This window comes from Carassius gibelio, chromosome A20 (genome assembly GCF_023724105.1).
Source record: "Carassius gibelio isolate Cgi1373 ecotype wild population from Czech Republic chromosome A20, carGib1.2-hapl.c, whole genome shotgun sequence".
In the NCBI taxonomy this organism is placed as follows: domain Eukaryota; kingdom Metazoa; phylum Chordata; class Actinopteri; order Cypriniformes; family Cyprinidae; genus Carassius; species Carassius gibelio.
This window is the reverse complement of record NC_068390.1, coordinates 15,399,454-15,426,816: the sequence shown is the minus strand read 5'-3', so window position 1 is coordinate 15,426,816 and position 27,363 is coordinate 15,399,454. Positions and strand designations below refer to the sequence as shown.

Here is a 27,363-nt window from a genome sequence, read left to right as displayed (position 1 = left end):
CCTAACAGACAAAGCTAGTTTAGTTTTGTTTATTTTTTACACAACACTGTGTTTATACATTTTAGAAACATTTAACGTTGAACATAAAATAAAAATAATAACAAGAAAAAATATTTAATTATTATTAATTATTATTATTAATAATAATTTTATTTTTAGTTATTTGTTTCTTTTTCAATTTATAATTATTTTCTGTTTATTCATTTATTTGTTTTTTTATCTGTTTATGTGTTTTTGTTTTATCTTTCTATTTGTTTTTTATCTGTTTATTTGTTTTTGTTTTATCTTTGTATATTATTTTATTTTTTCAATTTCGTTTTCAGTTTTTTATTTAGTTGTTTGTTATCTGTTTGTTTATTTGTTCTGTTTATTTATTGTTTTTATTTATTTTACTGCTTATTTAATCTTATTTATTTTTGTTTATTTCTGTTTTTCATTCATATTTTTGTTTGTTTTTTATCTGTTTGTTTATTTTTGGTTTATATATTTTTTTCAGTTCTTTTTAGCTAATTTGCTTATTTATTTTAGTTTTTTTTATATATATATTTTTAACCAGCCAATTATTTTAAATAAGTACAGTTTACATGTTTTCATTTAGCAGGCACTTTTATTTATTACATTACAAAAAAGGAAATGCAGCTTCACAACTATTGATGAGTTTGTCAACAATTGGCTTCTGATGAGCTGATTCCACAAAACTAATGTCTGAAATGTAGTGAAATCTTGAAAAGTTTGTGGGAGACCCCATTCCACCCCCCTTTAAAGACAACAACAACTCTGAACCAGTTTGCATGAATTGCATTTGTATAAAAGTATTTGCATGAATTTCAGCTCATGTACAGTATTTCTCAGAACAGCATTAGTATCTTTAGTATGTGGGACATGAACGTGTAACATCTGTGCCCAGCTCCATCCCTCCAGTGTTGTCAGAGCTATTCTCATTCACAGCACCTCTCAAATCTAATTTGACTATTATGGTGTCAGCATCAGTGCTGCCTGTCAGCCCGGGGCAGGGATCAGACCACGGTTAAGTACAAGCTTCAGCAGGCGCTGGCACGGTCCTGCTGAACCCTCAGTTATCGGTCTGTTTCTACATCCTCTCCACTACATCTCATCCAGTGTGACATCACTGCACAGGCTGCTGCCACCAGACTGTGTGTGAACATGCTGTCTGATTCTAATGTACGTTTTCAGTTGTTTTTACAGGCATCTTTTGAGCATCCGACCATGAGCATTGCATTTTGAAGATTGACTATCAAGAAAACTTTAAAAATATGGTTTATATAAATGTGTCTTGAGGCGCCAGAGTTCTTATCCATTGCTCTGTACTCTTTTTTTAATTGTTTTTAAGACTTGCAAACTAACAAATGTTATTTTATTATTATTTTATTATTTTATTTTATATTCACAAGTCATAAACAGTGAAACGCACCCTCTAGTGTCTAGTAGATTTTTTTATTATATAACAATGTTTTAAATTAACAACAGTTTATTTTATTTTTATTTATTTTTGTACAAATGTTTTCTTATTTCTTACCAAATCTCCAGTATCTCTAACCTTCATTCTCATCATTTTATTTTATTTTTCATGCTCTTTCACACCTATTGATCAGGTCTCTTGCTGTCATTGGGATTCAGTTAGATAGTGTTTGATTGAGTGGGTCTTGTAAAGCTGTTAAAGCGGTTGTTAGCGGCCAGCTCTCCGATCATTTATCCCACTCTTGCTGTATTTGTTGGTCAGGTCCTAAAGAAACAGAAAAGCTAGTGAGGTGCTTTATAATGTAAGCGTCAAAAAAAAAAAAAAAAAAAAAAAAATTCAGTCAGCTCTAACCTGGTTTCAGCTGTGTGTTGCTGAATGACAAATATCCACATTATGAACTCCTGCGCTCTGTTTCAAAGGGAAAACCCCTCTGGGGTTCAAACAGGTCCAGACATTGTAATTCCTTTCTACAGCTTGATGGCAGCCATTTTACATCAATATACTCACTATTTAATATGCACTTGTTGTATAATGTCTTAGCTGAAGTGACCATGCTAAACATCCCCCCAGGCATATTAAATCCCACCCTGTGCTGAAAAACTGAAAGTAGAGTGAATTCCCATGGTAAGCTATTAACGCTTCTGGGGCTTGACCGATGTGTGTGAGACAGAAGCCTCAACAGCACATGAAATGTAAAGGAAAGCCTGCATAACATAATTCACATCATTGGAAACATAAGTATACAAACCATATTCTTTTTTTCACCTGTTCTATATTATTTAAGAATGCATTTTCGACTGTAATGATGCATACAGCTTCATAAAAGCATTAATGTTGTCGTCACCAATGCTGTAAGTTTGAAAGGCTTTCTTTTCACGCTGTGAAGTCACGATCGCCATGGTTACCGCTATAATGGGTAACTGGAAGCTGAACATATTTGACTGGTTGCAAAGCCGTGCTTTTGTCACTGCATGCAGTTTGCTTCCTACATGAGTAACACGGAGTTATTCACCATTCCTCTTGATATTGATCTTAATTGTGAATTTTGTGAATCAGGCATCAGGTGAATGAACCATTGCAGGTTGATAGTAGTATTCACATGTGTGTTTTTTATATATAGCATCCATTGAGAAATATCCACTGTTGCAATGACTCAAGTCCAGACCTATTGACTGAGAGCTGAGCTGAATACTAAGGCCTGATTTCCCTTCACAGAGCCATCTGAGGAATGTGGATTTGTCAATAGTCTAAGATGGCCGGCTCCACTATTGTGGACCTAATCTAAGCTAAATCTGACTTTTGAAAATGCTTTAAGGTTAAATCCTGTAATCATGTGACAGGACGGAGATTATGTTGAGTTAAGTGTGAGATATAACAATAAGAAGCATTATTAATAAGGTTCGAGTGAGGTGAATAAATGATCCCTGCTCTGTTTGTGTTACCCTGCACTTTTGACAACAGGAGGATTGTTGCAGGAACGCTCTCAAAAACAAATAAAGAAAGAAATAAACCCTCCCTATTGTCTTCCATCTGGCGGAGGTGATTAGCTGAAGTTGGGCAGATGGTGTCATGGCTAGGTTCCTCATAGCTTTGGGGGTAATCTACACACACTTCCTTACAAGGCCAGTTGGATCAGCGTGTTCTGTTCGCAGAGCTCATCGCTATTCCTGCACTCACAGGATTTCACAGAAAGCTGTATTCCAGTTAAAATACGAAACAACCTTTAAACAAGAGACCGTTATTTGAGAAGCAAGAATATGTACGATTATTATATTTGAATACATATCTTCATAAAAACAAAAATGTTATCATATTAATTACAAAACTATACAAGCGAGTCTACTACCGTATATAACGTTTGCGGTCAGTAAGATAAAAAAAAAATGTTTTTGAAAGAAGCTAAAATAATGGTTTTCTATTTTAATATATTTTAACCCAAATTTGCTATGATGTTTTCTCTAAATATGTCCTAATAACATAATTATTTGTTTTAAGCATCATTTGATCATTTTATTGGCAATAACAAGATCATTTAGTGTTTTCGCAGAATTGCTGCATGTCATTTCACAAAAAAAATCTTATGACATATTTCTGGCAGAATTTTCACTGTGTTTTCATTGACATACTTTAGCAGAATTCCCCAGATGTTCCCTCACAATCAATCTAGAAATTCTGCAAAATATGCACAGATTCTGAATGGGCCTACTTTTTATTATTATTATTATTATTTAGCAAGCTATACTGTTCAGTTTAGCATATGCTAACTTCAATACTGTGTCGCTCACAAAGCCTCTGAATCATTGTTTCCAGAAGAACATCCTTTTTTCTAGCTAATAACACATTGTCTGGGTCTGTGCCTGGCTTCTGCTCAATCCCTGTTTCCTGTAGTGGAGCCCTGAGTCGGCCTGGCCCTCAGGATGTTTTTGTTTGGGACGAAGCGAGAGGGGCGGGGGGGGGGGGCTGCGATTCTGTTCTTGTGTGGCAATTAAAAATGCCGCGGTCAGTGAGTGGACCTGGCAGAGTGTGATTCTGGAAGTGTTGACATACCAAGAATGAGGAAAAGAAAGAAAGAGAGAGAGAGAAAACCCAGGCATCACCCTGGAAAAAAGGCACGAGGGGTTGGGCGGGCGTCTGTTAGGGGGGAAGGGAGCAGGGTGAATCAAGGCTGTGGAATGCACTCCGTTTAGTCACATATTCACTCACTAAACACCAGGAACTCCTGAGTCAGCGGCTTCCTCATCAGCCCGCCGCAGTCAGGGACTCGTCCTTTTTCAACCCCGGTCCCTCTTTCTTTTGTCTCTCTCTCTGTAGTCCCTTCTTTTTCTGGTTCCCTACCCCCCTCATCGATTGAGACTCAAGCTGTTGCTGTGTGATTGGCAGAAATCCTGGCTCAGTGTCAAAACAACCCCTCCGCCCCGCTCCTGACTCCGCCTCCTCTGGCCCTTCTCTCTGGGCTGAGGTCAGGATGAACATATGCTGAAAATGGGTGATGAAACATCTATGGCATTGAGATTCTTAGTTGTGGTGAACGTAAAACTCCTAGTAGATGTAAAAGCAATTAATAACATTACCAAAACCACGTAAACCTCTTGGGCTAGAGTCATTTTTGTTACAGTAAATATCGTTATCTGCAGTTTAGCCCTCACCCCCTTAATTTTAGGCTTGATAATCTGTCTGTTGGCATTTTAAGACGCACACCTCTCTCTCTCTCTCTCTCTCTCTCTCTCTCGCTCTCCCCCTAATGGTCTGAAGTGCTTCACTGATCTTTGTTTATCTCTAATGAAGAACTGTGTGTCGGTAATCATTGCACATTCTGTCCTAAGCTGTCATGTACATCAGTGCTGCTATGATTGCAGAACATATGCAAAGATCATATGCAATTAGATCCATGAATTTTTTTTAAAATAATGTGTTTGAAAATATTAAAATAAATTAAATTGAACTTGGACTACATTTCTGAAAAGTCACCTCTTGGCAACCAGTGAGATAGTAGCAGAAACTTTTTTACTTTTTTTTTTTTTGTCAGCTCAACATGATTTATAGCACTTCTATCCAGGAGCTCATCACATTTTATGATCCAGTGATGTGTGAGTGTGTGGTTGATTCAGAAGTTCTTTTGCTGTGTGTGTGTGTGTGAGTATGTGTATGCTTGAGTGTGTGTGGGTGTGATATAGTAGTTGTAAAGCATTCTGCAAACCTGTACTGCATGCTGCTAACTGTGGTGAGGGAATCTATCTTTAGCTCTGAGGGGGATTGTGAACAGTTGGCCTCCAATGCTGGCGCTAACTCCGCTCGCTCAATTAGCACTACAGAGCTGCTAAAACATGCAGAGAGATGTGCCTCTTTGTGTGGTGTTCTTCACAAACTTACAATAATATTAGTCCTTTTTCCAAGATAATGACGTGAGATGCATCACTGTTTATAAGATGGAAAGGCTTTATACCTGTACACATGATTCACGTCCATAGTGGATGTGACTTACAGAAAACAAAATGTTGTCATCATTTTTTTAAATGTATTTATTTATTTATTGCTACTCCTGATTTTCTCTATATTTAGATTTTTTTTGCACCCTCAGATTACAGATTTTCAAATAGTTGTATCTCGGCCAACTAATGTCCTATCCTAAAAAAATTGCTTCGTTTTTTACAAGTCAATTAGCTGACTGTTTATATATATATATATATATATATATATATATATATATATATATATATATATATATATATATATATATATATATATATATATATATATATATAGATAGATAGATGCTGTTTAAAAAAAATGCTATATTTTTAATCATGCATGATACACTTATTCATTGAGCAAAACTATACCAAAGACTTTAGAATACCCAAGACATGTCACTTGTATAGTTTTGAATGGGGAAAAAATGCAATGCTCAATATGGCCGCTCAATCGCAGGACGCCCCGCCTTCTGAATGAAAGAGCCAATCGCCAATCACAGTTACTATAGAAACAGTCAGCGCTCTGAGACGTGCTCTTAGTACTGCGCAAGCACACTGGTGGATCTAGCCTTAGAAATAAGCTTTTAATAACGCTATTTAAGCAAAATAAACAACATTTATTAAGCAGTTGAAGATTTATTTGGTGATTTCAAATATGAAATTTAATCGTGAGCTTAACATTTTTGGAGAATTTGATGTTTCCCCATTCAAAGAAATAGGAGTTGCACTTGCATGCCTTGTATCTAGGCATTTCAAAGATTACCGCCGGGTGAAATGACTTGTCTTAAAAGTACTTTGACTATACTAAACCATGGGAATGTTCACTTTTTATTCAAATACTAGTCGGCTGGTTATGTGATTGCAACATGGGGGCTTCAGCTTCATGCAAAATAACTGAATCATAGCCATATTCATTTCTTTTTGCGGGAAAATATGAAATATCTCCACCTTAACGCTTGTTCAAAATCTTTGCGGTTTGTTGTTGTATTGTTGGGTTGCACAGTTGCAAGCTGAGTTTGTGTTGGAAGTGGGTCAGTGAAATATCGCAGGTAAAGACAAATTGTGAGACAGCACTTTTACAAAAAAACAGGCACACACATACACAAAAATGGAGAGAGACCTCATGTTTCAGGAAGTCCGCTGAGCAGGAGACGTTAAACACTCAGTTCCTTTTTTGACATGTGTTTCCATCACCCTCCATAAGACGAGAGCAGCAGGCAGTGGGGCCACATACACTCACACTCACACTGACACACACACATCCTCACCCCATGTTTCATGAGGGTAAAAAGACGCCACCGCCACATTTCAGTTTAACTGTTATTTTAGCCTGTCCCCTGGAAACCTCTTATATTATGGTGACTCTTCTATCGTTTGAACCCAGGCCTAGAAAAACAAGCAGCGCAGATAAGATCAAACCTAACAAGATCCTACACTGTTTGGTTGCTCCACCGAGAACCCACAGACCTGACAGCCGTTTGCCAGGTGGATTTGTGGGAAAAAGTCATTCTCTCTCACCAGAGCACAAGAGTGTTTCATACATGGTTGATTTTTATCATAGATATCATGGGCTAAACTAAAATGCACGTGCAAAACTAAAAACTTTTATGTTAAAACTATTAAAATAGTGTATTGCAGCTATTGTGAATTTTTGGTGGATTTTTGCATGAAAAATAACATTTAAAAATTACACAGAGATTGTGGCTTTTTGGCATGGATTTTCAGTTATTAATAATTAGTAATTATCGATGCACAATACGATACCGTATTGCTATGAGGTGACATTAGAGATTATTTTTTTAGTTTATTAAATTGATCGATATTGCATATATTGCTTCTTCTCAGTTAATTTAGATTTATGTTCAATGATGAACCTTAAGCTAGCCTTATAATTATGATTAAAATCAAATAAAAAATGTCGTTCAGAATTGTCATTTTCCAAAAATGCATATATAGTCCATGCTGCTTTGGCCTGTTTTTACTTGCACAAAAATTATATTTAATTTAATTTAATTTTTAAATGATCAAACCTTATATTCTGTCATTTGAATTGTGAGCCCTTTATTGGCTATCGGTTTTCTTATATTGTGCATCCTTTGAGTGGTTCTACAAGAATAGTTCACATTTCTTTCAGATAAAAAGAACATATTAGACAGACCGTTTATCATCAGCCATAAACAGTACTGTAATTTCACTCCATTTCATCCATTAAACCCCTGTAGAAGGATGAGGTCATTCCATTGAGAGACAGTGTTTTGATGGGTAACTAAAGTCCGTGAGAAGGTAACCTGATGTGTTGGCCTTTTTGATTGAAGCTTGCAAAAGCATAAATCCATTCCTCTTCCAGTCCTCCTCAAGTTTCTGATGATGTCAAAAGAGCATTTGGGAGCATTCTCATCCCTCTCGGGTCGCCGCGGATATGCATCTCATCTGTCTTTTTCCGTTTTTCCGAAATCCTTCCCTTCTACTGTTTTCGGAGCTCCCATGCACATGGGGATATTTTTAGAGATGCAGGTAGTGTATCCTACCAGATTGCAGAAGACCAATTAAAAATTGTGTACATTTACATGAAAGGGCAGTATGGAAGAGCGAGGATGGACGGAGAAAGGAGGAGATGCGAGCCTCGGGTCTAGATGATGTCATAACACCACAATGAAACTGTTTCCTCTTTGGCAGTCATCCTTTATTTTGCTTCATATTATCTAAATGGCTGTGTGCCATATTCATTTTGTGGAAAATGATCCTTTAGCGGGAAAGCCACTCACTGAGAACTTCCAGTCATGTCTGGGTTTATTGGCTCTCTAATGGACATGAGAGGCAGCAAAAACACACACCGCTCAGTCATCAATACTCTCTTTAAACCACAAAAAGGAGCGAAATTACGCTGTTGTTTAATCAGATTTTTTTTTCACGACATATTCTGCAGATAAAAGATCATCGGTCATGATGGTGATGGTGATACAGAAAAGAAAACATTTCTTGATTCCCTTCATGGAAATTCTGAGGGAGAGACCCAGCCCACGTTTCTTTGATTCCTTTCCTTTTTAAATTTCATTAAATGTTACAGTGGGTGGCTCAAAGTTTCCATCATTGAGGCCTACAGTGTATTATGATATCTTAGATTCTGAGTCATTTTTTTTCAGTGCATAGGAGTAGATAAACATTTTATACTGTATTCATATTAGGACGGGGTGATGAACTGATTATTTATAATGTATTAGCAATGATTTTGCTGTTGACGTAAAATTAAGCAACACTGTGAATATCTAGATCATCTTATAATTAGTGCTATTAAGCTTCAGTTGTGAGATTCCTTCCTTGTCTTACAATTCAAAAGTATGAAATATATTTGTATTTTTGCTTATTTAAAAAAAATTTTTTGGGTCAGTATGATTGATTGATTGGTTTTGTTTAAAGAAGATACTTTCATTCGGGAACAATGCATTTAATTAATCAAAAGTGGCAGGAAAATAATTTATAATCATACAAAATTGTTCCATTTCAACTAAATGTGGCGTTTTGTAGACACACAATTGCCGATTTTCATATGCTGTGACCTTACAGTTTTCTCCACTCTGCTTGATTTATATTTGCATGAGTGGTTGAATCATTGCTGTTATTAATGGAATTCTTCATGTTCGGGTCACCAAGGCAAGTGCTGGTGATGTAAGTCGAAAAAGAGAGACCACACAATCACTACACTTCCCCCCTCAGGCTGAGATCAGACTCATCAACTGCAGGGATAATGTGGTGATGCGCGCTATGACATCAGGATCTGGTGCTGAGATCTTGGTGCTCTATTGTGTTTCCATCCCCTCCATGTTCAGACACTGAGAGAACCATGGGACACTGACAGCCATTGATGAGACTTGTAGCCTCTCAACGACTCTATGTATTGTCTAAGAGACTGCACACTGCTGAATGTGCACTTGTTCATCTTATTTTCTACAGTCTCACCTAGGGATGTCAAAAGAACTTTGGTACAACTTGATACTAAAAACAAATGCAGCTCCGTTGACTTGCTGCTGTCTATTATGTTAATAATCAATGTAAAATGGGGGGAGAAATATGCTGTACGATTATAACAAAAATCATAATTGTTGATTTATTGCCCTGCATATTGTAGCATTTAAAATAATTTATTTATTTAGACCAAAAAATTATAGATTTTTATTATGAGCCATATATTGGTTATTACTTTTTATTTTTTTATATCCCTAAATTCTGAAGCTCTAAGTAAAAAAAAAAAACTTACCGTTTATTTATTTATAAAATAAATTATTAACTTTGCTGGCTTAAAGTTAGAATAACTTGGAAAATCTTGAAGAGATGCTATTATTTAATTTAGCCTATTTATATTTAAAGTACAAACATAAAGTGTGATCGATAGCATATTAGTTTTAGCTGTGGTTTGGAATTTGGTCTCTAAAATCATAAAGTTTTACTGATATTAATATTGACTACTAATTTTGCTATCATAACTACACTAGTTGAATCTCTGGTGTTAAGGCTGTTGAAGATGACACATAAAAGAAGGTTTAGTGATTTGATCACAGTTAAAATGATGATCTCAGAGCTTTTGGACGTTGATTGATTGTTGTGAGGTTTTGTGCAGTAATTTATTGAATCATAAAATAATCATTTTGACATCTGCCTCCCATAGTCATCGTATAGAAGGAGGTAAATTTATTGTTGGCCTCCGTGGGTTTATTGACAACCCCCTTCCTTTGGACATCAGAAGAAGATGCAGACCACCTCTTAGTGACAGTGCAGCATAAAGTCTCATAAGTGTTGTGACTGTAAATCGATATTTATTACTGCAAGAATAGAGCTTGCTGGAAGCCGCTGATGGCATCTTGCACTGCACGCTAACCCAATAAAGGAAGCAATAAATCAGACTGATTCTGAATAATCCCTCTCCATCAGAAGAGATTACCACTTCTTAATGCACAAAACAGCACCTGTACCTTCACCATACAAGAACCTCGAGAATCCAACATTTGCTAGTGGAAGACAAGAGAAAAATCCTTTCCCCCATGTTTGATTTGGACTATTTAAGGAATGCGTCCTCCATCATAAAGTGTCTGCTTGAAGAGCTTTGAAACAGACGTTAAGAAAACAACCACTGTACACTGGCTGCACGCACAGTAGACATCTCTTCTTCACAAAAGACCCTTTTCACCTTCTCTATATTACTCTGGTGGCTCTGGAGGTTTGATGAATGGCTCTAATTCCTTTGAGACTCACGTGGTAACAATAAATGTGAAGGAAGAGGAACGCTCTCGTTTCACGAGCCGGGAACCAACGCTTTGTGTCGCTGGGCTTCAAATGCTAATCCTTTCTTTTGCCTTCTCCCGGGGAGTCAAGTGGCTCAACCTCTGCTGAGAAACTGCAGTAGTACCCATAGGCAGATCCTCCTGATGCAGGGCTGTCTTTGTTGGGGACAAAAATGGTAGATCTTGATTTACTTTCGCCACATTATCAGTATGTAAGCAACATGTTGGCCCTTTCTTGAATCACTCCTGGCAATATATATTATGCATATAAATTATGATGTGTACAGTTCTGTTCAAAATTTTGGGGTTGGGTAAGAATTTTATTTTTTAAAGAGATTCATAGTTTTATAAAGCAAGGATGCATTAAATTGTTCAAACGTGACCGTAAAGCATTTATAGTGCTACAAAAATATATATATTTCTAATAAATGCTGTTCTTTTAAATGCTTCTATTTACTCTTGATGGGGAAAAATCATCACGGTTTCCACAAAAATATTAAAACAGCAAATTAGAATGTTCGAATTTTTTATGAGGGATCATGTGAAGACTGGAGTAACGGCTAGAAGGAAAATACTGTCCAATCAAAAAAGTAACTTTTATACCTCAAAACCAGTATTTTGTTGAAAGCTTCTGCTGAGGTTAAGTGATCGTGCTCCTTTTTCCACATGTAGAGGGAATCCTACTCTAGCTTGTTTCTGATTGGAGGAACTGAGTGTGTTAAAATTGCTCCCCATCTCCCCCTGACAATTTTCTCGAAAATGGTATAAAATTAACTCAAAACCATATTATTGTACATCAGCATGGATATGAGTATATTTTAAACACTTAAAACATTCCTCATTGACCCAGCTAAGCTCCATAGAAGAACATACAGTACAGAACAGGGTTTTAAATGGCCACCATCAACACACACACAGTAGTGAGCGAGAGCCAGACATCAGCCATGTGATCACAGTCTGTTCACAGGAGGCTTTCCTCTGTGGCCCACTTCAACCAAGCCAAATGAGATCGTGTTGTATATTATCACATGCTCCTGTAAGTGTGAGGATCGATGCAGACCGGCCAAATTTATGCACAGCTGTCTGGATAATCCATACAATGATGTGGGTGCTCCCCCTAACCGTTTTTGGAAAGTGCTCTCATGTCTGGAGCCATCTAGGGAGAATTATCAAATACATGAGTGGGACTTGTCTCTGCCACACCCTGCTCATCAGTTATTCCCGTATTTCATTAAAACAAGCAGGCCTGTTACCAGCTATGAGGTCACCGAAGTCCAGACTTCTGTAAATTTTTCATGTTCAAAAGGAGAATTTGTTCTCTGAATGACTAACTTGCTGTTAAACTCCTCATAATGAATGTCTGCATGTATGATTGAGTTTAGACAGTTTGCAAAAAATGTTTAGCATCCATGGTATAAAAATGATCGCTGCGAGATGCTGACGGAGTGAAGTGAACGAGTCTCTCTGTTGCCAGATCCAGCTATTATACGTGTTTTTTTGGACTGGTCTTTTCCACTAATTTGACATTTTAGAAAGTTAATCAAGTAAAAAGTTGCGCTTTACGTTCAGCGTTATTATTTTATCTTATTTTGAAAATATACGATTTGAAATTTTTTCGGCTTGATTTTTATTTATTTATCGTTTTTGTTTGTTTTAATAGCAATATCTGGAAACTGCATAAACTGAAAGTAATCATGAAAGCCCATGGACAGGTTGTTACGGACAGGATAGCACATTCGGTAAGGCAAATGCAAAAATAAATGTATACATTTATTTCTAATTATATTACCTGTCAGAAACTTTATCAACGCTACCAAAAACAGTAGCATTTAACACTAGTGTAGAGATCTGTAGAACAAGTATAGGTTACAGAATTAAATGAAATACGCAAACACTAGCCATGAAGAAGTCTATGCGAAGTCATTCAGTATAGTAGTTAATTTTCACAAATCATGCTATAAACATCCATAAGAGCACTAGACAATGTTATCAGCAGTGGTTATTAATACAAACTATAACCACAATATGTATTGTTGCATGAATAATAAACAACTGATAAAAGTATTAATTTCGATGCAATAAATAGGATATGATTTAAAAATGATCATCCCTCCACAAACATTTACATTTCTGTTTCTTTTAAATTGTGAATAGTTTATATCATGATGAGTTGTATTTATAGGGGTTATTATAGCACAATTCTATAATAAGGGGGTTATTATAGCGTCCCCCCACTGGACCTCACTCTTTTTCAAAGCCTGGCTATGGCCTTGAACACAAGGGAGGCCCGCTCTAATTGAACTTCCTTTGATGTGATCCATGTTTGCTAAGGCTCCTTATTCAAGACTCATTTAACACTTTATTTCTCACTTTTTCTTGCAAAAGCTATTAATTTCAGAACAGAATTGAATTTCAAAGACGATGGGTGAAGGGAAATAAAGCACTAATGTCAAATTCACATTAAATGATGAATGCAGTGCTCCATAGTTTTACAGCTGTTTCGTTCTATGACCTGAAATACAAAAAGGAAAAACCTATGAGAAGAAAACAACTACAGCATAGGAACAGTATTGTATCAAGGGATAAGTTGAATCAGTGATGCATATGTGATCATTTAATTTCTAATAAAGATCTGAGCATAAATAAGAAAAATGATCAAAGCATTCCAAAGTCTTATTTTGCTTCATATTATTTACACTTTCAGAAAACAGTCAGAACAAAAACTCAATATTTAGAATATGAATATAATTTTTAGGCAAAGCTTTCAGTTTTCCATTTACCACAATATACATACTATATGATGTCACGGCAAACATTATGCACAGTTCACTGGCACATCTTACCCTACTCTTTATGCAGTTTTGACACGTGTGTAGAGAAAAACTGCTGCATTGGCATTTAAATAATAGGTTACTTGAGGTGACATTATACCTGAGTGGACACTTATAGTATGTCATTAGACTGTTTGTTCATTCAGTAAATAATAGTGGCACAAATGTGATTTGTTTACCTAAGTGTGGACAGAATATGAATAGTGTGTTTGGAGTCTGTACTATTGAGCTTGTGGAACATTCTGTGATTCATCTCTGGCACCCACTGAAAAATTATGATTCAGAGGAATTAACACACACACATCTCAGAACATTCTTTGTGTTCTGTGCCATAAGTGTGAGAGACGTTTCGTTCTTGTGAACTGTGTGTTTTTAAGAATATATGAATCAGAACAATGTGACAGTTGAACTGTGAAACTCTTTGTTTGGTCTGTTAATACATTTGGAAAACCATGTGCATTTTTTTGTTTGTTTGTTTGTTTTACACCCTCATCTCAACCACGTCTGCTCGGTTAGTGTGTTGCATGTATACGTGTCTGTTCTGCTTGTGGGTGTGCATGCATGTTAATATGTGGGATTATATGTGCAACCTCGGCCACAGTTTTCCATGTGCGCATAAGCATGTTTACAGACTTTATCGGTGGGTGTACATGGAGTTTATGAGGCCCTTTGAACGAGAGCTGTGGTCCCAATTATCTGTTAAACCCCTCGCCCTCGCCCACACAATCTAATTCTTCATCTCGTCTCTCACCCCCTGCCCGGTCTACCCTACTCAACCTGTCATTTTCTCCTCTTAAAGGGGACAGCACCACCTCGAGAGCTCTGGAAAAGGGCATTTCTTCACATAAAGTGGAAAAGAGGATTATCATGTAGTAGAGTTCTCCCCTCAGGGGCAATGTCTTTGCTTTGGTCTTTTTTGTGCAAAGTAAAAAAATAAAAAAACTCACATATATTGTACATCCAGCACCGTCTAGCAAGGTGCATCCTTTAATCTTAAGTATGCATGTGGGTTTGTGTGGTGTGCAGGGACCACATGCTGTATCTAGAAGTTACAGTAGATAAGTTACTTTATAGTGGATTCAAAAAGTATTTGGACACCTGTAAAATATTTAAGGTATATGAAAGTTGTTGCATTGACCAAGCTGCAATGAACTTCACTTCATTTTTTTAAGCAACTGATCCAAAGGTAAATTTCCCCTCAAGTTGATTTTTTAAGACTTTAAGATGTTTATATTATGTCCCATATTTTCATGTTTAGATTGTCATAGCACTGCACAATTCTGCCACAAATGAGAATCTCATGTTTCTATTTCAATAGATAAATGAATCAAAATAAAAATGTGCACGTATCATAAACTTACATACATTAACAATTACACGAAGTATTCAGTTTACACAATTTTAAGGTAATATGCCAAATACTTGAAGAAAAACATTGCAAGTGAGTGGAGAAAAGATTACTAAAGCTTCAAAATGTTCATTTATAAATGAATACATCTAGTCTGATTAATACAATTATGCATTTACACTCTCTACAGTTTGAGTCAATTTATGAAGAGATATAAAATCTAGCCTCTTGAAGGCTGTTGCTAAACTTACTACACAGAAATTGAGAACACATATGTAAACAGGAAGCTCATTTGTTGTTGTGAAGTCTGCCAGGTTACATGGGGTCGGTGGTTGAGGCTGTTAGAAGGGGAAGGGTATATGTTACACACAGGTGTTTTCAGGCGGTGAAAGTGCGTCAGCGCTCCCCTTCAATGACCTGCAAGTTTGCTGTAACTGAGTCACGGTGCAGTGAGGTGATGGATGCCTGGTGAGTCATCGCTCGAGATTGCTTGCAGGTGGAGTGCTGTGAAAAGGCTTTTATCGGCCTCAATGATTACAGTATGAGAGGCACAGCTTGATGCGTGGTGATTCATTGTCACAATACTCAGTGTAATTATTAGGTTCGAACTCCAGCTAAAATGTACTTTTAAATATAAAGGTGTTTGCGTCCCCATTCATTTCACTGACAGTTACGTGATTAGCAGACTATGCAACTATGGATATTTGCTATAGTAGCATATATTGGTGTTTTTCACCTGAGATGTATATGCCATGTGATTAAATTATATTAATCTCATCAGTGTTCATTTGCCATCAGCTCTCATGTGAGGCATCGATCACAGAATATAACTGCACATACAGTATGCAACAAAAGGAATCAATGGTCGGGGTACACGTGAGGTTTTTTGACGCAAATATATTGAGCAGATATGTGACACGGCTGTAAATGACCACACAGACATCCTGAGAGAGAGCGGGTTGTTGTGAAATGATTTTATTAGCTGTTTTGTGTAAGACGGCTGTGGAATATAGCTGGATATTGCTTTCAAAACAGTTCTTCAAATTTCAGCAAGTCAGAGACAATAGTCGTCAACTAAATTATAGATTGGCAGTGTGAAATAAGATTCAATCTTTTTTACATTTTTATCTGTCTGTCTGTCTGTCTGTCTACCATTCAAAAGTTTGAGGTCTGTGAGATTTTTTATGTTTTTATATTTTTGAAATACATTTTTGATGCTTACTCAGGCTGCACTTATTTGATAAAAAAAGATAGTAAATACATTAATATTGTAACATTTATTACAGTTAAAAATATCTGTTTCCTATTTTTTATATATTTTAAAATATAATTTATTGGCAAAGCTGTATTTTCAGCAGCCATTACTCAGTCTTCACTGTCACATGATCCTCAAGAAATATGCTGCTTTGCTTTCTTAAAAAAAAAAACATTTCCTATTACTATCAGTGCTGAAATCAGTTATGCTGCTTTATATCTTCGTGGAAACCATGATATGTTGTTTTTCAAAATCCTTTGATGAAATGAAAGTACAGCATGTAAGAACAGCATATACTAATGGAAAGGGAAGTCTTTTGCATCCAGTCAGAGAGAGGCATGAACCATCTCACTGTCTGAGCAGGATGCTGTTACTGCTCCCTCAGCTGGCTAAGAGAGAGAGAGCTGAGAGTTTATTTAGCACTGAAAGATGACACTCACCTTGACTCATCTTGATGCAGTGGTTATACAAATAACGCCTCGTTTCTAAACTTAACTTTATGTAAATTACTTTATTTATTTTGCTGGCCAATACATCATCATGAAAAATCAAACATTCATTTGTAGAAATGCCCAAGCTGCTGATATATTTGTGAGTTAAGATAAAGGCAAGTTTACTAAGACGCAAGTAGCTGATCATGTGATCTCAAAATGTCTGCCCCCGTGATGAGACCCGCACTGTGTAAATGAAAACTTCACAAAGTGACAGATGGGATGCCACACCGATGGAGAAGATGCTGATTATTTATCTTTATATTTATAGCGTCTGATCTCTTTATATCGCTTTATAGCAAACACGTTTTTGAACATTGTGGATTACCATGTACTATGTCCTCTCCATGTAGTATCATCTCTAGAGTAGTTATATATTGGATAATATGGGTATAAATCTAAATATTGACTGTAAATTTGACACTGGAAAATGCTGGAAATGCAGGTTCCTTCTCATTCTTTTTCCGTGCTATTCATGTTTTTATTATTATTATTTTTTGTTTTTGTTTTCATATCTGCAGTCTGAGCCATTACAAATCCATTGAAGGATTAAAGGCGCTAAAAATAGGCACTTACGCAGAGTGGGACTTAGTGCACCGCCTCGTTCTAAACAAACAAGCGTGGATCTGCGCCGCTGGCCTAGGCGGGCCCGTCTGCCCAGTGCTACAGGGAGTCATTTGCGGCCTGTGGGAGGTTGACCTCTGCCAGACACTGTTGGACTGTCCCTCCATGAGTCCTCGGAGGCTGGTGTCCAGCGTGTAGGAGTAGTAACACCACAGACGGGCTAAAACGCTTAATGATGCTAAACCGCATCCGTGGCTAGAGGCACGCACTGGCCCTCGCTTTCTGAGAACTCAGGCCAGACCAGACCAGACCCGGACCGACAGTCTCAGACGTGTCATTTCAGACTGCTGAACTGCTACATCGTCTGTCTGCAAATAGAAACAGCTACCGTGAGGGTTTTCACAACGGGGTGAAACTAGCGAGGGCTGTTACTGAGTTCAGAAAGGACATTTTTATTTCTCTCTTTCTATTCTCTCTTGCTAATTGTCGGTCATCCTCCTGTTTTTCACATCTGCATCTTTCTTTCATTCTCATATTCTTAGACCTAGATAGTGTGATGAAATCTTAGTGGGTCTCTATATTACACAGCACTTGAAGCATCAAATCAGAAAGAGGGAGGTAAATCATTTGTAATTAAAAAAATGGAAATTTCATCCATGTTTGTGGTGTCCAATAATTACCATGTACAGCTGTACCATGATAGTTCACCAATAACATGTTCACCTGCATAACTGGACTTTCTTCTGTGAAACACAAAAGAAGATATTCAAAATAATTTGGACTTATGTTGTATATGCAGAAAACAACAGTTTCTCAAAATATCTTCTTTTGTGATCTGCAGTGGAAGTAAAGTCATACAGGTTTGGACTGACTTGAGAGTGAGTAAATGATGACAGAACTTTCATTTTCGGGGGAACTATCCCTTTAAGCTCTATTTTAAGTAACAGTTTAATTTAGTCAAATGAAAGCTCGTAGTTTTACGAAAACGTCTCTCCAACTATGGAAAATGTGGTTTACAAAGAGGGGCTCACTTTTACCTGTCCTCACTGTAGTGCTGAGTCATTTGTATTGACATAGCTGAGTGAAAAATTTAATTCAAAATTATCTCAGTAATTATCTCACAAAATTGTCTCAGTATTCAGACTGAAATGCTTTTGCTTAAATAACAGTTGAGCTGCATAAACTCTGTTAGTTTGTTTCAAATCCAATGATCATGTTGTTCTTCCATGAAATCAAGAATATCTAACCGTATGCACAAAGAGTCACGTCAGCAAAAATGTACTTGTTTGACTCATGACCTCGAAATAGTGCCGAATCTGAAATATCTCTGATCCAATTTACATCATACCAATTTTTGGTTTTAAACTTTTCTCAATCTATTGTCTATTTCTAGTTTTAAAGAGACATTTTAGGGATCAACACCCTGGTCAGTGGTGATTTTATTTATCACACCTTTACTGGGTTCAAACCTACAGACTTTCCATTACAAACCAAGTTTTTAACCTCTAAGTTACAATCCAATCTACAAAGTTTTACTTAAATGCTGATTGCACTGACTTTCCCAATGTTTGCTATGTTACTTGCCATATACTCGACAAAACTCTGAAGGCACTTACATTAAATTAAATGCACATAAAGTCCATGTGGAGCAACACTGGTTTAAGAAAACAGCTCTACAATTCAGCTGGTCAGCAGTACACCTCCAGAGGTTGGCACTTTATGCAGATGTATGTGAATGCACCCTGCATCCCTGGATTGAATCTGATGGAAAGCAGAAAGATCTGCATTGCTGTTCTCCCAGGCCACACACCGTGTTAAGATTCAGTGTTTTAATCAAGATCAAATCAATATTCTGTAAGAGTCATATTGATCTCTCAATCCTGCCAGTGAGCCTACATTGGATAGCAAAATTCTGCGGCATAATCAGTATGAAAACAGATGCTACAATCTTTACTGAGACAAAAAGGCCTGACCAAGTATATGTGTGTGTGGGTGGATGTCAGTGTGCAAGAAAAAGAAGCAGATCTCTGGCATTTCAGAGCCTCTTGTTGACTGAAATGTTAAGTTTTTTGAAAACCTTGAAAATAAAAACTGTTAACGGTTAATATTTGAATAGGTCAGCAGCAAGAATCCCACATCCCAAATGTCAAATGGCTGATAAAGGCAACCCTGTCGCCAGCACGAAGCAAGCAGTGGGCAGAAGCCTCCTACAGTCTGACATTAGTTGCACACTCCATAGGTTTAAGCTGATCTGAATATTTCCACCATGTTTAAGTGTGCCTTTAAGAGAGAGAGAGAGAGAGAGAAATATTTGTCTTCTCGTTTTGAGTCAGCCTCAGATGTGTTTAACCCCAAACCCACAGCAAGTCTCAGTTGTGCAGGCTTTGGATCATAACCTTTAAAACTATGATTTATCTGAAGGAGCATAGACACGCAAACACAGACAAATACACAGCCGTTTAGTGGGGAAAAAACATGGGTTATGACTTCACAGATCAAGAAAGGGGAAAATGGAAATGGCAATAATATTGTCTTGAAATACTGGTGATTTCTCACAATGTCTAGACCTCTTCACAACCACCCAAATGTTTTTTTAGTTGCCTGTATTTTAATTGAGGTTGCAAATTAAATGCAATTAGAATTTGAATGTAAAGACACTATCTAGTAATTTTTAAATGTAAAAGATGTAAAAAAAAAAAATTGAATGAAGATTTATGAGAAGATAGACAGGCAATGATAAACAGATAGATGGACAGTTAGATGATAGATAAGTAGACAGACAGGCAGAAAATAGATTGATAGACAGATGACAAAGATAGACACGGGGATAAAAAAAGGAAATGCGTCTTTTGACAGGCTAATATTAGACCGCTATAAATAGTAGCACGGGGCCTTAGTGATTACTTAGTGACCTGTGCTCTGTGTCTTTAGCTTCCTTTAACAGTTTCGGACCATGTGGTCTAAGACTTTTGTGGGCCCTTATAGCCTGAGGCTCACTCAGGCCCCGTCCATAATCATGTCTTCTCTGCTATTTTCAAATGAATCATGTTTTCATGCCTTTATTTTCTTGTTTGCTATATTTGTCTCTCAGCAGCTAAGTCCCATGAACGGCAAACTGCAGTCGTTTTGGAAACCTACGTGTCTTAGGTGTGTATCAGACACACTTTCAAACAAATGTACTCCTCTATGTGCTTATATTAGCTCTTAGCATTTTGTCACCTGGGTCGCCAGCACGTTATCTGATCCTGAGAGAGTCCGTTCTCTATTTCTACTGTGTAACTTGTCTAAACACATTCAGAGACTGCATTTTACTCAAGGGTAGACAGCATGTAGTTGTATTTGGAGTACAATAGTAATATAATGATTGACAGCCTTAGCATAAAGCCACTGTTCCCTTCTGAATAAATATTTCTTTGAGTGAATACTGGACAGGTTTGCAGAACAGGAACAAGCTACTTTATCAGTGAAGCAAAGGTTATCCGTGAACATTGGTCAAACACTGATGTAACCGTTTCCATCAAAACTGAAGGAGAAATATATCCCTGACATGGGAGATGCAGTTTAAATAGTAACAAGCACTTTTACTTTCTGTGTCTGTCAGATAATAGAAATCATGTGCAAAGAGAGTTGTACAGTACTAAACTGCACATATTTAATATGTTCATAATCCATTTTGACTCAAAAACACATGACACACACAGTTTGTAACACACTTACCCTGAGAGTGCAGATGTGGGAGGCGCTACGTGTCACTTCTTTCCTATGGGGAGATTTTCCATCAGTCTGTTTGTTTTGTGTAAAATAAAATCCTGCCAAATCTAATATGAATTTGCTATGTGCAATTGAAATCTTCCAGTGATGCAGATGTGCATCGCATATTCTAAAATAGTCTTCTGACAGATCTAACCACCAGTTAACAGGGTTTGTCGATTCAGCAGTGGTCAGGCTTGTGTGTGATACAATATCTCTGTGTGAATGGAGTTATGAGTATGTGAGTGCATGCATTTTGTAATTTTATAAATAATATCTGTGAGGTCTTATGTGAAAGCCTGTAAAGGGCTGCTGCAATAATGCATGTAACAGTACAGACCAAAAGTTTGGACACACTTTCTCATTCAAAGAGTTTTCTTTATTTTCATGACTATGAAAATTGTAGAGTCACACTGAAGGCATGAAGGGCTATTTGACCAAGAAGGAGAGTGATGGGGTGCTGCGCCAGATGACCTGGCCTCCACAGTCACCAGACCTGAACCCAATCGAGATGGTTTAGGGGTGAGCTGGACCGCAGACAGAAGGCAAAAGGGCCAACAAGTGCTAAGCATCTCTCGGGGAACTCCTTCAAGACTGTTGGAAGACCATTTCAGGTGACTACCTCTTGAAGCTCATCAAGAGAATGCCAAGAGTGTGCAGACTGCAGAGCAGTAATCAAAGCAAAAGGTGGCTACTTTGAAGAACCTAGAATATGAAATATTTTCAGTTGTTTCACACTTTTTTGTTATGTATATAATTCCATATGTAATTCCACATGTGTTAATTCATAGATTTGATGCCTTCAGTGTGAATCTACAATTTTCATAGTCATGAAAATAAAGAAAACTCTTTGAATGAAAAGGTGTGTCCAAACTTTTGGTCTGTACTGTACGTGTGTGTGTGTGTGTGTGTGTAAATGCAAAGAATTAGCTCAAGGGGCTTGAGGATTATCATTGCAGGATATTATGATTCATCACGCCTATAATAAGTAATGTGATCTCAGTTGACGTCACTTTTTTAATGACGTATGACTTGCATTTACTGGGGAATATCCGATTTGTCTGCTTACTTGGCACATGTCCGATTCATATTGAAATTTATTACCACATATGAACTAGGCCTGAATCCGATCTGAGAAAATCTGAATCCATGCGTTTTTTTTTTTCCTGCTTACATGTTCACCTGTCATATCCGATCTGTGCCACATGAGGGGAAAAAATCGGAATTGGGTCACTGGAATCATGCAGTGTAAATGGGGACTTAGTCTGCTCAAATGCGACTATATATTGCATGTATGCATGAAGTGTCGACTTCTGTTCTATAGATGGACAGACAGATAGACAGACAGACAAATGTTTTCTGTAATCAAACTGACTCCTTTAAATTTGTAGCAAACAGTTCCACATTTTTAAGTAAATTGCATTAAACTGGTGTTTTTTATAGCTTTCCCAAGAATATAAAAGGTGTTTGACTTCACTTCTACAAGCTGAAGTGTGAACAGGACGATTTTAGGTTCGCACCTGTTTGTGTGAATACGGTTGTTGATGACTGCTTTTACAAGAACACTGATATGTCTTAACTAATTGCATTTTACCTTGATTCATGAGGTGATTAGTTTAGATTAGTTATGGATTAGTTCTCTGATTCAGGGTGTAACGGTTACAGATCAACAGCAGAGACCTGCATCCATTCAAGCATAACATAATGAGAGTATGTGTGCCCCTTTCTGTTACCATATAAGACTTGCTCATGACTCATGCTGCTTTGTGAACTGCTATGTGGGAAGTCATGATTCATACAAGCTACATATAATCAAACTCAGCTCAAAATACTCCGGCATGCGTGACCCTCCTCCCCTCCACTAACACACATACAGAAATGATCAGCTCCCCAGATGCCGCCACACTTGTGTCATTGTGCTTGCAGCAGCTTGAGTTCAAAGTTAGGTTACCTAGAGTTGAAACAACATGAACCTTAGTTATTCAGTGGAATGGTTTTGGTTATCATTGGAATTTCCAGACTACCACATCATCCCTTGCACTGACATGGTTCTGCTGTGACATCATTCAGAGGTAACGCTGCTTCCATCAGTTCGCATGCTTTCCGTTGTGAAGGATTTTTTACAGGAGTAACCAATTTTATTCATGTGTGGATGTTCTCGTTTACATTTATTCAACTGAAATTAGCTTTTCCAATTATATGTATTTTAAGTATTTTAATATAATAATATAATGTAATATAGACTTTAATGTTAATAATTTATATTATATTAATTATATTAGATTACATTATTCCATATTATATAATGAAATATTTAAAATGTGCTTTTTGCTAATGAGTTCAAATTTGTGATATTATATTATATTATATTATATTATATTATATTATATTATATTTATATTATACGGAAGAGGAATACAATGTTCTAGTGATAACAGCAACTTTATGATGGCTGTTGTTGTTTAATATTATTAAATAAATAATATTTTATAAAAATGGTAGTATTTAATAATAATATTTAGTATTGAGAAACTTTGTGTGTGTGAGTGTGTGTTTTCATGATGGTGATTTTAGTTACATTGTTCTGCTGTTAGATGACGGCAAGAAACCTTTTTTTTCTGATTGAGTAAGCAGTAAAGACTTTTATATTGAAAAAAACTGAAACAGGGTTGTAAACAAGGAAGTAATTTTTACTTTCAACAACACCATGTTAGACTCGACCAAAAATTCTACTAAGCAGCGCTGTCATCGGAAATCACCCTTAACAGATGAAATGATAGTACAATAAAGATATCGCTTTCTTCAGTGGATATTCAAAGTTACAGCATAGACGGATACTCGATTTTAAATTCAGACATAATCTTAAGTAGCCTGCACAAAGCAAACTGTTGACCCATTAAAAGAGTAGAAAAGATGTGCTGTGAATCAATCTTCTCCGATCAGTACAACCAGAATATGAGTGGAGAGGAGAGGCACACAGATGAGAATATGTGCCCTGCCATACAACCTGAATGTCTCATATTTTAGCCCAGATAAACTAGGTGAGGCAAGGCAGACATTATGATTTTTTTACTGATTGTTTTTCCTGAATGCCTGATCTCATGTTTATTTATTATTGATTTATTCAAAGAGGATTTTAGTCTGTCCAACGGTGAGAGAATGAAAGGGATCAATTTCTATAGCTGCTCTACCAAAAATGGCAAAAATAGCATCTGAGGGTCAGTAATATTGTCCATGTGTAGTTGCATTGTGACTTTTGTTGTTTTTACTGTGCGATATGTCTGCAACACACAGATCCTCAGGCAGTAGGGGTCGTCAGAGATTGATGATGATGGGATCCGGGCTTCTGTCTACACCAGCTGTACAATAACTCAAGCAAAGCCGTGCCCCCTCAACATTTTCCATTATGAATAAGTCACACTCTCACACAACTGGCAGTCCCAGTCATGAATAATTAACAATTTCTCAGTGTACTCCATGAAAGAGAGAGAGAAAGGAATGATGCATTGCTTTTTTTCTCCCCAGGGGTGTAGCACAAGCAGACAATACTATTGATTTCTGCCTGAGCAAGAGGCACTTGAATCCATTTAGAGACAGAGCTTGGCTTAATGAACACAGACATGGCTTCTTACCTCTACCTTGAACTCTCCACACACATACAGATCAACATCTTCGCATTTGTAAAGATGTTTATGATGCCAGCAGTTTAAAATACTTGTCCCATTCATCTTAATTTATAATATTTAACTTTGTATTAGTCTGCTGAACACTTCAAATTAAAAATATATATTACATAAAAAAAAGTCAGACAGAGCATGCATAATTTATATTTAATCAACTTTTTCGACTTAATATTTACAGATTCTATTCCAAATCATGATTTGATTTAAGTGTAATGACCTACTTTTGATTAATTCATTCAAAATTTGACAAATTCTGTGACATTCCTTGTTAAACCTGTGAATTCAGTTTTTATGACTGGATAAAGACTACACTGCATCATTTTCCCACTTATCATGCAGCCACTTGCCTGATTTGAACATAAAATATCTTACATACCACTACCGATGAACAAGCCCGTGTAATGCAAATATATCTGAAAGGTGTGCACAAGGATATCGTTACCAGTCAGATCTCGCGAGACACGTCGGATCTTATCACATCTAATATAAAAAAAAAAAAATCAGAAATATTTTAATTATGTCTAGTGTGATTCAGGGTTATTAAGTTAAACTAAAACAGTGTATATATAAATAGAGAGAGAGTTTAAAAATCAAGAAGGAAAAATATCTGACCTTTATCTCCAGTGAGGTCATAAAATAGTTATCTGTGTATCATATACGTAGAATATTCTTATTACGTCTGCTGTGGCCACTGCTTGTGAAATCGTGCAGTTGGGTTGACTTTAATCTGATAAGCGTGTCTGAAGTATGACAGAAGTGAGCTCAGATAACACTTAGTTGTGTATTCAGCACAAAAGAGCTCAGTCAGGATGTCGGTCAAAGCTTTCAGGGGTATTATGGTATGTCTGCATTGTACAGGCACATTCCCAGTCGATACAAAGATCTCATTAACTTCATCACTATGCCCAGGATTCCTTGTTATCTTCACAGCCTGGAATCAGTTAGATCATATCTTAAACAAAACAGCCAAATATGTGAATGCCATGTATTCCCAACCAGAAGTAAAAACATGGCTTTGCTAAAGGTGAAGTGTGTAATGATGGGTTAAAAAAAAAATTTTGGGGAAATACTATGTGAAGCTTTGTGCATGCAGACACAGAGGTCACCAGTTGATTATCTACATGTGGCTGAACTGGAAAGCCCCAATGAAAGAATAAAGAAAATCCCTTCTTCCTGTCTATCATTTCTAAGTCTGTCTGTTTCTGTCGTTTCACGCTCTAGTCATCTGCTTTTTGCAGTTGTCTGTCTCCTTGTCTCTCTGTCTGTCTGTACCCGTCATGTCAATGTAAATCACTGACAAACCTGTTAGTAATATTGAAAGCAGGTTGTTGAATGGAGCGGAAAGCGAAGACGAGCGATTTGGTTTCTCACACTTTCACAAGACCTTGTTCCTCTTGTCAGATGTTTGGGGGGGGGGGTATACTTTTGACCTAAATCTACACATAAGACTGTGTCAATGCCACTGTGTCCTTATTAGCCCTCTGCCATCATGTAAAACACCAGAACTCATTGACCTCTGCTGACAACAGGTGCCCTGCGCGATACTTACTGTATGTCCATGAGCATTTGTGAATTATTGTGTCAAGACCCAGCAAAAGTAAAAGAGGCTTTAATTAGTTCTGAAGTAGATTTATTGGGGATGAAACTCTCCCGTGGTCCCAGACAAGGGCAGGATAGGAGTTAAGTGCTCTGTGAATGAGCCATTATTAGCTGTATAATGATGAGGAGGAGGAATGATGGTGAAAAATGAATATTTTGGGCTGAAACTCCCGGTCAGGTTGATAAAACGATCAAAACAAAAAGTGCTCTTGCATTTATTTTTATCGATGCTAAAAGCAGCTGAATAATCAGTTTAATGCATCCTTGCTAGATAAGTGTTAAATTCTGGATACACAAACAGAGCAGAACAACAGGCTATCTTAGATGTGTGCTCAGATAATCACACATCAAACACTTGGCACCCACACATGAAATCTAGACTGCAACTTTTGCATAAATTATGAAATTGTAAGAATTAAGTGGGAAAGTGGAAATTTTCTGCAGTAATAAGAAGTAAGTTGGTAAAGTCTCTTGACCTTTAAAAAAGAAAAAAAAAAGGTACATTCCTCTTAAGTGCGTAGGAGAGCCACACAGCGAAACCATAGTCTGATTATGTTTGGCACTAATGAAGCATGATTATGTATCCTGGAGATTCAGTTAGCATTGAGAATAGTAATTGCATTCCATTAAGAAACTAATGTAAATGACTCTTAAAGTCATTTTATTCTTATCAAGAGCTTATTACATGTGATTGTCCAAGGTTAAGGTTTTTTACATTTATAGATCTATTTGATGGCCCTTGAGGAGCCCTACCTTTATTATTTTATCCATAAAAAAGGATAATATACTACCCTTTGATTATTGCAAAATAAAAACAAATAAACAATAAAATGATTTTGTATCATCCTGAACGGTATTTTGCTATAACAACTGTCTGAAAGTACAATTTCCCGCTAATTACAAGGCTTCTTGCCAAATTAGTAATGAAAGTATATGAATTATGTATTTGAGAAATTATTTTAATGTGAAAAGAGAGTGATGTAGGAAATCAGCTGCCTATGATGATCATGCAGTTATGCGAAAATATTTGACCACACGCTGTGACTAGCCAATCGGAATCAGGTATTCCAGTGAGTTGTGTTAAGAAAAAAGGGATGGTACAGATACATAGAACA

The 27,363-nt window shown here is 36.8% G+C and overlaps 1 protein-coding gene across 3 annotated transcripts in view; it reads left to right on the top strand.

Moving 5' to 3' along the window:
* The window catches only part of LOC127938344 (transcription regulator protein BACH2-like), a 92,600-nt gene that overhangs the window by 32,982 nt on the left and 32,255 nt on the right, over nt 1-27,363 (top strand). The window contains exon 1 of one of the 3 annotated variants that reach the window (XM_052534887.1): nt 22,459-23,038. The exons of the other annotated variants lie outside the window; for them this stretch is intronic. The gene's annotated coding sequence lies outside the window, so the exon portion shown is untranslated. Of the gene's footprint in view, nt 1-22,458; nt 23,039-27,363 lie in introns of those variants that run through there. 3 annotated transcript variants of the gene reach the window in all.